This window comes from Tenrec ecaudatus, chromosome 1, assembly GCF_050624435.1.
Source record: "Tenrec ecaudatus isolate mTenEca1 chromosome 1, mTenEca1.hap1, whole genome shotgun sequence".
NCBI classification, from domain to species: Eukaryota; Metazoa; Chordata; class Mammalia; order Afrosoricida; family Tenrecidae; genus Tenrec; species Tenrec ecaudatus.
The window spans coordinates 222,481,471-222,493,646 of NC_134530.1; the positions used below are offsets into that span (position 1 = coordinate 222,481,471).

A 12,176-nucleotide genomic window follows, 5' to 3' on the forward strand; every position below is an offset into this window, starting at 1 on the left:
ACGGCCAGGTGAAGATAGCGGCCTGGAGTTAGGCAGCAGCTCCGAGCCACAGACCCCTGATCGCTACCAGCAGCCGGGAGAGACCAGAAAGGGTCTTCCCTCGAGTCTTTGCTGCTGCCGGCACCCTGAATTTGGACTCCTAGCCTGCCTCACTGTGAGCGAGCGCATTTCTGTCATTGCAAGACCCTGACTTGATGGGCTTTTACTATTATATCAAGGACCCTCTTGGCACAAAAAGATTCCAGAAAAAAAAAAATAAATAAATAAATAAATAAAAAAGATTCCAGAGAAGACAGAGACCAAGTCTCCCATCAGCAAAGGGGGCCTCCACAGGTGGTCCAGCAGCCTGCTGGTCACACTCACATTCCACCAGCCCCATTTAAATGGGGCCTGGCCCACAGAGCCGCCTCCCTCAGGGTCCACCAGGGTAGCAAAGGCCAGAGGCCACTGTTCACAGCTGGGCAAGTGCAGCAGGGTGAGACTCACAGGAGCCACAGATAGATGGAACCACGGGAAATGGGATGACGAAGGATACCTGTGGCATGTGAGGAGCTCTGGGGTCTGTCATGAATGGCGTGAGGCCTTTACACTTTTTTTTGGTGAACGGGCAGGAGGAGGGTGGAGGCGAATCCAATGAGTTACCACAGAAATAGAAGGAAGGAAACCTTTTTTGAAAAATTTCCCCCCTCCCTCCTGGTGTTTGGCGCCAGATATTGTCTTTGTTAGTACAAGATCGCGAGTGGTGGATAGGATTGTCCTGGCTTTGCAGATGAGGAAGCGGGGAAACAGGAAAGGGCTGAGCCATTTACCCAAGGTCACCCAGCTACCACGTGCTAGACTGCTGCTGAGTTAAAGCGAAACTGGGGAGCCTCAGATTCAGTCTCTTGCCTGTGGCCAGAGGGGATCTGCCAGAGGCTTAATCTGACTAGCTACTCAGCAGATGGGTTTTGGGTTCCCATGCTCCTCCATAGCCTTCTACAAATTGGGAGTTTACAATTTAAGCTCTGATATTTCCCCCCTTTATCATATTGGGTTTTGTTATTGTCATCTTTGGATCACACAGGCTGGTGTGCTTCCGTGTGGACTTAGTTGATGCCTCGCTTAGATGGCTGCTTGTTTGAATACAAGCCTGTAAGACGTTACTCTGATTGATAGCCGGGCACCATCTGCTTTCTTCACCACACTCTGCTGTAACACCCTCATCTTCAGTGACCATTTAATGAAGGTGAGTATGGAGCAGGGCCATGTTATCACAGCGAACTGTTCTTGGATTGGGGCTAGACTTCACAGGGAACCCAGAATCTATCTGCTTGTCTCTGGAATATGCACGACTCGGGTTTACTGTGGCAGTCATATGACACAATTAAAGCCCCATAAGACCAACTACACCACCAACAGTGGCCAACACCCCAACCAGCAAACAAGCAAAACCACAAAAAGTCAGTAAAGCAAAAACCCATAGAAACAAACAAGCTTTGTTTGTCAAAACTTTTTTGTTGTTTTGTCAATTATCCTCTGGGCTATAAGACAATTGATCATGTCAACGGTTTTTCCAATGACACAGCACTCTGACACTGTCCCAATGAAGAGTCTATGGGAGTGTAGTTCCACAGGGAGCCCAAACCCATGAATGTTGCCCTATACCCCTGCATCTCCCATTGGATGCGCTCTGTTTACCCTAAGTATGGGGATGGGTGCTAGGGGAAACGTCCTGGATCAATTCTTACAAGTGCAGAACCCTGCCCAACAGATCAAAAGCTGTCATGTCACATCAAGGGGGGACATCAAGGTACTAAAAATATGGTGGTCTCTTTCCATTGGACACCCCCCAAGGTCCCATGACCATCACCTCCACAGCCCCAGGGTGGCCACTCTGCTTCCTCTCCCATCCACGGACCCTAGTCCTCAGTCCAAGGGTACAGGCAACTTTGAGCCAGGGCTCAGTTCATTCAGCTGGACCTCTATGTTACATGCTTCTAGGGTAGCCCCTGTATCGCCTTCTTTTCCTGAATGAGTGCAATCGCCTCCTAGCTGGTCTCTCCCTGCAGGCAAGTGCCTACCCTCCGTTGCCAGGACAGTCTTCCTCCGCATAAGCCAACTCACCGGTCTGATGGCAGTCCTTCTGTTCTCCCTTGTCAGAGACTCAGGACTCTCCACGCTGTGTCCTTGCCAGTCCTACATGCACCCCTACATGCTGCCAGGACTGGTTATAAGCCATTCCCCAGGGCCCCGAGTTTTCTTACAAACTCACGCTCATGCTAATGCCTCCATCTGGAATATTCTCTGTCCTCGACAAAAGCTGACTCATCTTAGAAACGTCTTTCCTCTTCTATGACTGGCCATGCCTGCCCACTTCTGAGCATCTCTACAACTGGAATGCGTCCTACTCCCTTTACAGTTTGTCTTGTATTGGCGAGTGATTAGTGTGAAAATAACTTAGGTTTCTGTAGCTATGGACAGTTACAAAATGCATGCGTACACATTAACCAGCTCATCTTAAACATGGGATATGAAGAAAAAAATAAAATAAATAAACAAAAAAAACGGGAGATGTGCGTACACATTAACCAACTCATCTTAAACATGGGATATGAAGAAAAAAATAAAATAAACAAAAAAAACGGGAGATGTTCGTACACCTTAGGCAGTTCACCCTAAAAATGGGAGATTCAAACAGCCAACCTCACTGCCATTGAGTCATTGCCTTAAAAATGGGAGATTCGAACAGCCAACCTCACTGCCATCGAGTCATTGCTGACTCATAGTGAGCCCCTGTGGGTTTCCATGATAACTGTTTATGGGAGTAGAAAGCCCAGTCATTCCTCAGCAGAGAGGTTGGTGGTTTCAAACTGCTGACCGTGCAGATCTCAGCCAAACTTATAACCACTACCTCCCCCTTCCCCCCAGGGCTCCAGAAAGAGCGATTACCGGTTGTTTTTCGGTTTCTCCATCATACTTAGCACAGTGTTTTATACAAAATAAAAGAGCTCACCTCAGCACCCGCCCAAGCCCATCTGTGAGTTGATCCCCACTCATCGCGACTCAGCAGGACAGAGTAGAACTGCCATGAAAGGCTGTCTTCTGGGAGGAGTCTGGCCAACCCTGAAGAGCGGAAGACGCAACCATTGCACGTTTGGAGGATTTGAGAGTGGATGAGGATAACAAAATTATAGTGTATTTTTCCAGGTAGCTACTTCATAGCATGATTCTTACACATTCTGGTCCTGGATTCTAAACTTTGTATGAGCTGCTGCTTCCGAGGGCACAGCTCTGGAAACAGCTAGATCACCTTAGTCACACTGCGTCAATCAGGCAAAGCTAAGAGGAGCCCAGTCCGTGAAGACGCTCCTCCCTTGGCCAGTGCTCTGATACGGCAGGGTCCCTCCAACCAGGTGCTACATTGAATTCAGGTCTGTAATTCAAACTTGCTCTCTCCAGGTGATAAAGTCATTCTAACAACTGCCATGTATACTGATCCGCCTTAGTCACAGGTACTAAGTAGCTCATTCACTAAATGATTTAACTTTCATATCAACTTCCCCTGGTCCACCCCTCTGCTATTTTACCAGTCTCACCGATGAGAACACAGAAATGCAGATACTGTAACTTTGCCAAGGTGCCCCGCTAATAGTAAGTGGTAGAGTCAGGTGTTGAACCCCAGTCGTCTAGTTAAGAGGTAATCTGAGTTCCTGTGGCTCCATCCGAGAAAGGCATAGCCATCTGCTTCCACAAAGATTACAGCCAAGAAACCTCTCCCAGGTCAGTCCTAGTCTGACCCATGGGGCTGCTGTTAAGTTGGAATTTACTCAAGAGCATTCAAAAAAAGAGAAAGATCTGGTTTCAAGGTCATGCTCTTAACTACCGGGCTGGATACTCTCTCAAGGGTTGACTGAAGATGTTTATGAATGAACGATTATTTTTTAAGTTGGCATTGAGTCAACTCCAAGTCTTGCTGACCCCACATGTCAGGGTGGAACTGCACACCATAGAGTTCTCAATGACAGATTTTTTTTTGGGGGGGGGGCGGTGCTTTTCTCTGAGACACCCCTAGGTAGACTTGAACCACCAACCCTTTGTTTAGCAGTTGAGAGCATCTACAGTTTACACTGCCCAGGGACTCCCAATGAATAACTAAGTAACCATTCATTAACCTACCTTTTGTCTCTACCCTCTATTACCCACAGGCTTGAGAGTTCCCACAAGGGCCGGAAGCTCAGCAGAGTGTATCCTTAAATTACTTCTTGATCTATGGAGATATATTCCCTATCATTAAAATAAAGACGCTGGGGTCAATTTATTCTTAGTGAACTAAGTTTTCCCAGACATAAACTCCACAAGGATAGGGACTTTACCTGTCATTTTCTCTGCTGTCTACCTGGAAGAGTGTGAGATACGCAGTAGGTATTCAATCCACAACGGAATGTATGAATGAACACAGCATCAAGGACAAGTGCCTTCAAATGGCTGACCAGGTTGGACTACTTACAGTTTGCCTTTTCTCCCCTGCTCACTTCACCTCTCAACCTGCCCTAATTCCTACTCAGAGTTCGGGTTTCATCTAACAACCTCTACCAGGAAATCTGGCCACCCAAAACGCCCCACTTACGAGCATACAAGGCCTATTTATTTGTGTTTTCTCTACTCAGTGATACATTCTGGATGGTTGCCTGTCCTAATTTTTGAGAACACTCAAAAGTCATTGGTAAGCGCTCAAAACCCATTAGTTACGAGAATGAATAAATGAGTTCCTTTTTACAAACACATCATCTGACAGACATCCCTTTGTGATCACATCTTCCACCAAAATTAACTTTAAGAACACTTTCCGGGGGCCTCTGGCTCCTGAGGCAGCCCACCCCGTTCCAGACAAGACCCTTTCGCTCACAGATCGCTGCTATACAGTTGAGAGTCAGGTCTGGGGCTCCACTGAACTAGACTCACACCTTGGCTCTTCTCTCTAAACAGTTGTACCATTTGGGGCAAGTCCCTTAATCTCACTAAACCTCCGCTTTCTCATCTATAAAGGGGTAAAACCGAAACCAAACCCATTGTCAATGAGTCTGTTCTCACTCAGAACAGCCCACGGATGGACTAGAACCGCCCCCAGGTTTCCAAGGCTGTCATCTGTACGGAAGCAGACAGCCTCCTCTTTCTCCCCAGAGCGTCTGCTGGGTTTGAACCCCCAACCTCTCAGCTGGCAGCCAAAGCTTTAACCAGTGTGCCCCTTGGCTCTTTCTGTAAAGGGGCATGAAGATCACGTGGGGAGGTGGGGGTGGGGGCAGTAAATTAGGATCATGTGTGAAAAGCTACAGGTAGATAGGCACTCAACGCCTGTGGCTATTCTTCATTCACCACGTGTTCCTGCCTGTCTTTGTACTTGGACTCTGGTTTATTTTCGTGTTCCTTGTTGGGGGTCATCTGCAACAGCCCAGCCAAAATCACACTCCCACTGGCCCTCTGGAACCACTCTGTCTTTCAAAGCCTCTCATCAGGGATAGCTCTCTGTCCTCCTCTCGGAGCACCACCACCAGCACAGCCGATGCCCTGCCTTCTAGAGGCCCAGCGTGGACATCTGACATCCCTGAGGGACAGTGCAGTGGCTGGCTCCTGAGTTCTTTTAACATCTGATTAACAAACAATAGCTCCTTTTTGCTTCTAAGTGAACCCACTCTGTGGGTATCCTTGACAGTACAAGGGCCAGGGTCGGTGCCCGGAGCCCACTAGGCTCCATGGGAGAAAGCCACAGACGGCCCTCTCCCTCTGTAAGACAACGGGCAGGCCTGCTCAGCGACAAGGGTCAGCGATGGGCTGGAATCAACGCGCAGCACCTAACTCTGTACAGGCACAGTGGTGCTCCAGGAGGTCTTCGATGATGCAGATGGCCAACACCCTCACACGGCAAACCCTTCAGCCAGAGGTAGCGCGGAAGAAAGGCCTGGTGATCTACTGCCCCCCAAAACCAACCATTGAAAACCTTAGGGAGCACAGTCTTATCCTACTCACCTGTACGGGTTGCCCTTGGTCAAAGTCAACTTGATAATGGACATTCTAGTCACTTTGACTTCCTTTACCTTCTGGGAGGCGTAACACAACGGCAAGTCAGGAATATGGCCAAACTGAAAAACTCACTGCCATCGAGTCAGTGTTGACTCTGCTCACAGTCGTCCTATGGGCCAGGGTTTCCGAGACTGTAACTCTTTACCAGAGTAGAAAGCCTCACCTTTCTCCCGAGGAGCGGTTCGTGGTTTCAAACTGCTGACCATGTGGTTAGCAGGCCAACATGTACCTACTACACCAGCAGGGCTCCTCAGGAATGTGGCCGGTGCTCTAGTTGCAGAAAAAGAGGGTTTCCAGGCGCTGTTGCCTTAGCTGAAGAGCCCCATGATCCCTCTTATCTGACCGAGCTCCAGGCAGGGTCTGACCTGACTGACCTCAGACCGGAAATGTTCATAACTTCTACTTGGCAAGACCACCTACCGTATTTCCTCAAAAGGAAATCTCCTGGGTCGCTCTACTCTTCCTCCTCGTCTGCCTTCTAGTCTGCTGCTAAGGGTACCAACGAGTCTAAGAAGAAAGAGTCTAGAGAGAGAAGAAAGTCTGGCAGGAGAGGAGGCTCCACGCAAGCCACATTCCTTGGGGCCTGGCTGAGTCTGGCTCTGGGGGATGGAGAGCCAGCTGTGTGTGTGTGGAACGGCCTTCAGGCCTGGCACCCACCTTCGCTGCAGGGAAGGGCCAGGGAGGGAGATGAAGCCAAGCCAGACCTCGGGGACAGGACCAGCAGAGAGGGTAGGAGGAAGTACAGAGGAGACAAGAAACACTGCCAGGGAAGACCCCGAGATGTAACAATGACCAGTCTCTAGGTGAAGAGGGGAAGGTGGCAGGAATAAAGAATGGTGACAATGCGATAAAGTGGAAGAATAATAGTTTCCAAGGAGGCAAATGATCTAGGGAATCTCTCTGGAAGCATACAGACATTTCACTAGGCGAGACTTCCTGCCAAGAGTCCTCAGGCAAAGCAGAGTCACTGGTTCATCTCCTCAGGACTACTGAGAACCTCTCCTCCCCCTCCTCCAGATCCTGAGGGCCTCTGCTCTCCAAATGACGGGAGAAGCTCAGGCTCCTTCACCCCGAGGTGAGGCTGGCTCAGTGAATTCCATCACCAGCGCTTTGAGAGGAGAGAACCTGCCAACAATGGAAATGTGCTGAAGCTGTTGGTAGACTTGGGCACCCTATTCTAAAGCGCCAACGGAGAGGTCCTTTCACGGGTCCTTTGGTGATCTGTGTGGCTCTGGAAGTTCCAGCACTGCTCGTAACTGTGAGACATTGGGAGGAGCCTTTCTTCTAAGGGAAGTGTCCACCAAGGTCTTTTCCAATTCTGAGGTTTTATGTGTTCGTAGGAAACGCAAGGCTAGCATCCTCCCCACACCCTCCAATCTTATTTTATAAAAGAAAGGCAAAGTGAAACAGATATGAAAATACCCACACGCAGAAAAGTTTGCGTTTTCCCGAAGACAGCCCCCCCCCCCCACCCAGCAAGTGCAACTTTCCTACTAGAGTTGCTCAACGCAGAAACCGACAGGCTCAGTTCTACCCTGTCCTACAAGATGGCTATGAATTGGAATTGACTCTGGCCATACGTGAGTTCATGTTGGACTGAAGGAGCCCTGGTGGTGCTGTCAGTGAAGTGTTGGACTGTTAACTATCAGGTCAGCGGTTCAAACCCAACAGCAAGCCTGTAGGAGAACGTTGAGGCTCTCTGCTGCTGTAAAGGTTTACAGCCTCAGAAATCCTATGCAGGGGCCCTAGGAGTCGACGTCGACTTGATGGCAGAGGTGGATTTTAGTATGCTAGACTGAAAAGGGGTCCCCTGGGTGACACAAATGGTTTGCTCTCAGCAACTAATCAGGCTGGTGGTTCCAACCCATGCCTCCATCAGCACTGGATGAGAAAGGCCTGGGAGTCTGCCTCGATCAAGGTGATAGACAAGAAATCCCTGCGGAGCAGTTCGACTTTGTGATACAAGGGGGTCTCCCTGAGTTGGAGTTGATTTGACAGCAAACAAGCTTTGTTTTCCTCGACGCTGGCCTCCAGCTGGGGGGAAGACATGGAGCTAAGGCAGTGGTTCTCAACCTTCCTAATGCGGTCACCCTTTCATACAGTTCCTCATGTTGTGTTGACCCCCGAACCATAACATTATTTTAATTGCTACTTCGTGACTGTAATTTTGTTACTGTTATGAATCAGGCGACCACTATGAAAGGGTCGTTCCAGCCCCCAAAGGGGTCGAGACCCACGGTTGAGAACCGCTGATCCACGGGGAAGCCCTGCCCTCAAGCTTCATCAGCTAAGTCTCCATTCCAGCGCAGTGCCACCTCACAGACATTTAAGGAACCTGGTGGGAATAAATGCTCCAGCTGAGCTGCTCCTTTCTGGGCTGTCCTACCCCAAGTAACCCTCTGAGGTGGCTTCCAGGTAATGAGCACAGGGCCTGGAGGACGAGTGTCTGCTTCAACCCACCACCCCCCTTTGCCCAGCTGCCTGCCATCACGGAGCATTAGCCATTGCCAGCCCATGACTGCCCTGCCTATAGGCAGCAGCCAGCCTCGGGGGACTGCTTGTCTTTTCCCAACTCCCTACAAGTCTCATGAAGCAGCCTTTTCTCTCTCCCAATCTGCCAACCCCACTGAAGAAGAAATGCCGGAGCATAGTCACCACGATATTGGTTTTTCCCCATCATTTGTCCCATGTTCAGGAAAAGTCCTGGAACTTGGGGCTCCATATCCCCCACCCTGCCCCTTCCAGTGTTCGCTTCCTTCTCGCCTAGGTTAAACCCAGAATTCATAACCAACATTTACATAAGGGCTCTACTGTTTGGGGGGAGTTTTTGCATATGGGATTTCGGTGGTGAGCAGCGTATTGTATCCTTGAAATAAGCCACAGATATTCTTTCTTTCCCCCATTTTACAACTAGGCAAACTAAGTCTTGGACAGGTTTCCACAAGTTGGCAGTGCTCACAGCTAGGAGATAAGTCACAGCAGGACTCTAGGCCAGGTTCCAGTGCTGAGTCCACCCACTGTTTCCTCTACTCCACCTCATGGTCAAGTCCAAGGTCACCTCCTGGGAGCATAAGGAGCTTGAAGTGTATGTACAGTCACAACCCCGCCCCCCCCCCAGGGGGAGAGACTTCTCATCCTCCCCCCTACAGGGCCAGGCAAGGTTGTCCACCCTGAAGCACTACAAGCACCACAGAACACCTGCAGAAGCACACAGGCATAGGTGAGGTGGGGACTCCATGTGACTCAATGGCCCTTCCTCATGGTGGACACTCTTGTGGCCTCTCACTCCGATTCCCTCTGGTGGGGAAGCATAGTTAAGCTCCCTTCTGGCCAGAGCTAGGAGCTTGAGCAGGTTCACACCCATGCACAGTCACACACACCCATGCACAGTCAGCAACAAACCCAGCGCCATGGCAACCAAACCATGGCTCACCCAGAGGGCCAAAGCAGCAACCACAGCCATGGTCTGGGGCCCCCGCTCGGCACTAGCGTCTCCTCGATATTGGCTGCCAGGCATAGCTATAAAATGTTCCTCGGCTTCATTTTTCCATGGACGCTAGCTGGGGTGGGACAGCCAGGCCCTGGAGGCGCTGCAAGTCTGAAGACTCATAACCTCCAAGCTCAGAGCACTTCAGCTGGAGCTAGAAGGGATGTGGGGGCCAGCCAGGCCTGCCCCCTCTGAGCCATTGATCTTCCTAATATCTTTCCAAAGCCGCCTACAGCAACAGGACTGATCTCAGGTTGGAATTCCCTGCAAACTGCTTGCATCTGCTTGGCCACATCCCAGAGTCAGTCAGGTAGTTAGAAAAAGAAAGGAGGGATGGTATTGCCCACTTCGGGGAGCCGCCTGCTAAAAGAAGCCTCGCCTTGCTGCAGTCAACCTGCAGGGGCACACAAAACTCCCCAACTGAGTTGTAAGAAAACATCAGGGCGGCCAGACACAAAGGAGACTCCATCACAGGCCTGGCTGGTGGGACTGAGGCAGGGAAGGCCACAGGCACAGGGAAAGGGAGTGGAGATGATGGGAAGAGGGGTTGGCCTAGAGGAGGAACAGCAATGGAAGGGCACAGACACCCCAACCCCCCTATACCACACACACACACACACACACACACACACACACACACACACCGACAACAACCGTAGCCAACCACGGTGAGTGCCCAAATCAGCCACAGGCTTTTGGTAACTTGCTCCCACAATCCAGGGTCCTGCCAAGCCCCTGGGCTCCCCACCCTACCTCTCCCCACCTCAGCTTGGCAACCACTCTTGGGCTTCCTGCTGCGATTGTTCTCCAAAACCAAACGCCGCTGTGGGAAGCTGGAAAGAAGGCAAGCACAGGCCAGGGAGCCGGAGCCTTCCCTAAGGGCCCTGGGAACGAAGGCCTGAGGGTCCCTCTCCGGGTTCCAGGCTCACAGGCTCACAATCTCCGTTTGCTGCAGTCTCCTTATAAGGGAGAAGTCACTTCCATCCACTGCCTGGCTTTTAAAAATGTATACATTTCCCAGGCTAGATGCTGACTTTTCACCCACTGCAAGGAAAAGCCCCACCCCCACACCAGGCAGGTTTTGCCCTGTGTTTTCTCATCTTAAACAAACAAGTCCCAAATCTATTGGTTGGTTCAGGTCTCTCCCTGCAGCTGGGAGCCAGGAAGTGTGTTTAGAGGAAAAGGGGGGCGGGGGTGGGGTGTAGAAGAGGGTTCCAGGAGGCTCCAGACTCCCCAAAACGATGGAAGCGGAGCCTGCGGGCTGGCAACCTGCTGGGCTCGGGGCTCGGGCTGGCCCCCACGGTGGCGGCGGTGACTCGGCCAACGCTCTGCCCATTGTTGCAACCCCGCCGTTGCCATGTTGGAGAGAGCCTGTGGACGTTCCCTCCCTCCACTCGGCCGGCAACGTGCCGAGCCGGGGTGCTCACCGCCGGGCGCATCCCCTACCTGGGTTCCCCGTGGGCTTTCCCGAAAGACCCGACGTGTAGTGCGCCGGGCGACGCGGGCGGCTGGCTCCGCAGCCCCCGGGTCTCGTGCACCAGCGCGCGGCGCGGCTGGCCGCAGCCCGCCTCCTCGCGGGCCGCTCCCCTCTCCGAGATCCACCCCGCGCGACCACCAGCCCCGGGCTGCCCAGCGCAGCGGGAGAGGCCGCGGAGGGGGCCCGCGGGGAGGACAGAAATCCAGCCGAGTGCCGGCGGCCCGGAGCGTGCGCGAGCTCGCCGAGTCAGGCAGCCCCGGGGGAGACAATAGCGGGGGCAGTGCGCGCGCGGGGAGAAGCCATCTCCCGGAGAGCCGGCGCACTGCACGCCCAGGCCCGGCTCCGCAGCCCCTGCCCGACGGGCCGCCGCCGGCCGCCCGCTCCGCCCGCTCAGCCGCAGCTCCGACTCGGCCGCCGAGCGCGAGGGCGGGGCCCAGCCCGGAGCCCTGGCCTCCCCGCGCCCAGCCGCGCCGCCCCCGCCCGCCGGCCCTGCCACGGCACCGGCTGCGCGGCGTTGGCCTGGGGAGGCACCGGGCCCCCTGAGTGAGGGTTTCTGCGGATGCTCGGGATGTTTCGCTGGTTCTGGCTCGGATGAAAGCCAGCCGTGGGAGAGGCGTGCCAGGTGCCAGAAAGGGCCCCTACCTTCAGGCGGAGGGTGGGCGCGCAGAGGGCCTCCTGCCGCACACCCTCGGCCGGTGGGCTTGCTTTCCCCTGCGTGGGGCTCTTCCGACCCGCGGCCGCAGGCGCCACCACACCTGCAATCGGAGAGTGTGGAGTTGGCAGCGGAGGCTCGAGCGGTAGAGGACTGGCCCCCTCTACCATGTGTTACGAGAATCGATGTCAAAATTAGATTTCCAGTACCTTTCTCCGAACAGTGGTCTGCAGAAGAATTTTCCTAAAGGCTCCACCCTAAAGAACTCCATAATTGGCCGGCTCCTCCTTTGCATATGGTTTGCATAAATAGCTTCTGAACTCTGGTTCCAACATGCATTTCCTTCAAATTCTTGTTCTGCCCCAGGGCCCTGCTTTCTTGCTCTCCAGTCAGATGATGAAGGTCACCTTCCCTCCTCTGGAAGCCCCTTTAGGCATCTAGGGGTCATCAGAAGCACACCACCCACAGATGTCCAGGACTCCAAGCCAGGGAAGCATCTGCCA

General features: G+C 52.6%; 1 protein-coding gene across 1 annotated transcript in view; it reads right to left on the reverse strand.

Annotated features, from left to right (window-relative positions):
• PIK3C2B (phosphatidylinositol-4-phosphate 3-kinase catalytic subunit type 2 beta) overlaps positions 1 to 11,316 on the reverse strand; it is an 83,269-nt gene extending 71,953 nt beyond the window's left edge. Inside the window, exon 1 of the mRNA XM_075529265.1 lies at positions 10,991 to 11,316. The gene's annotated coding sequence lies outside the window, so the exon portion shown is untranslated. The remainder of the gene's footprint in view (positions 1 to 10,990) is intronic.
• Between the last annotated feature and the right edge of the window lie 860 nt (positions 11,317 to 12,176).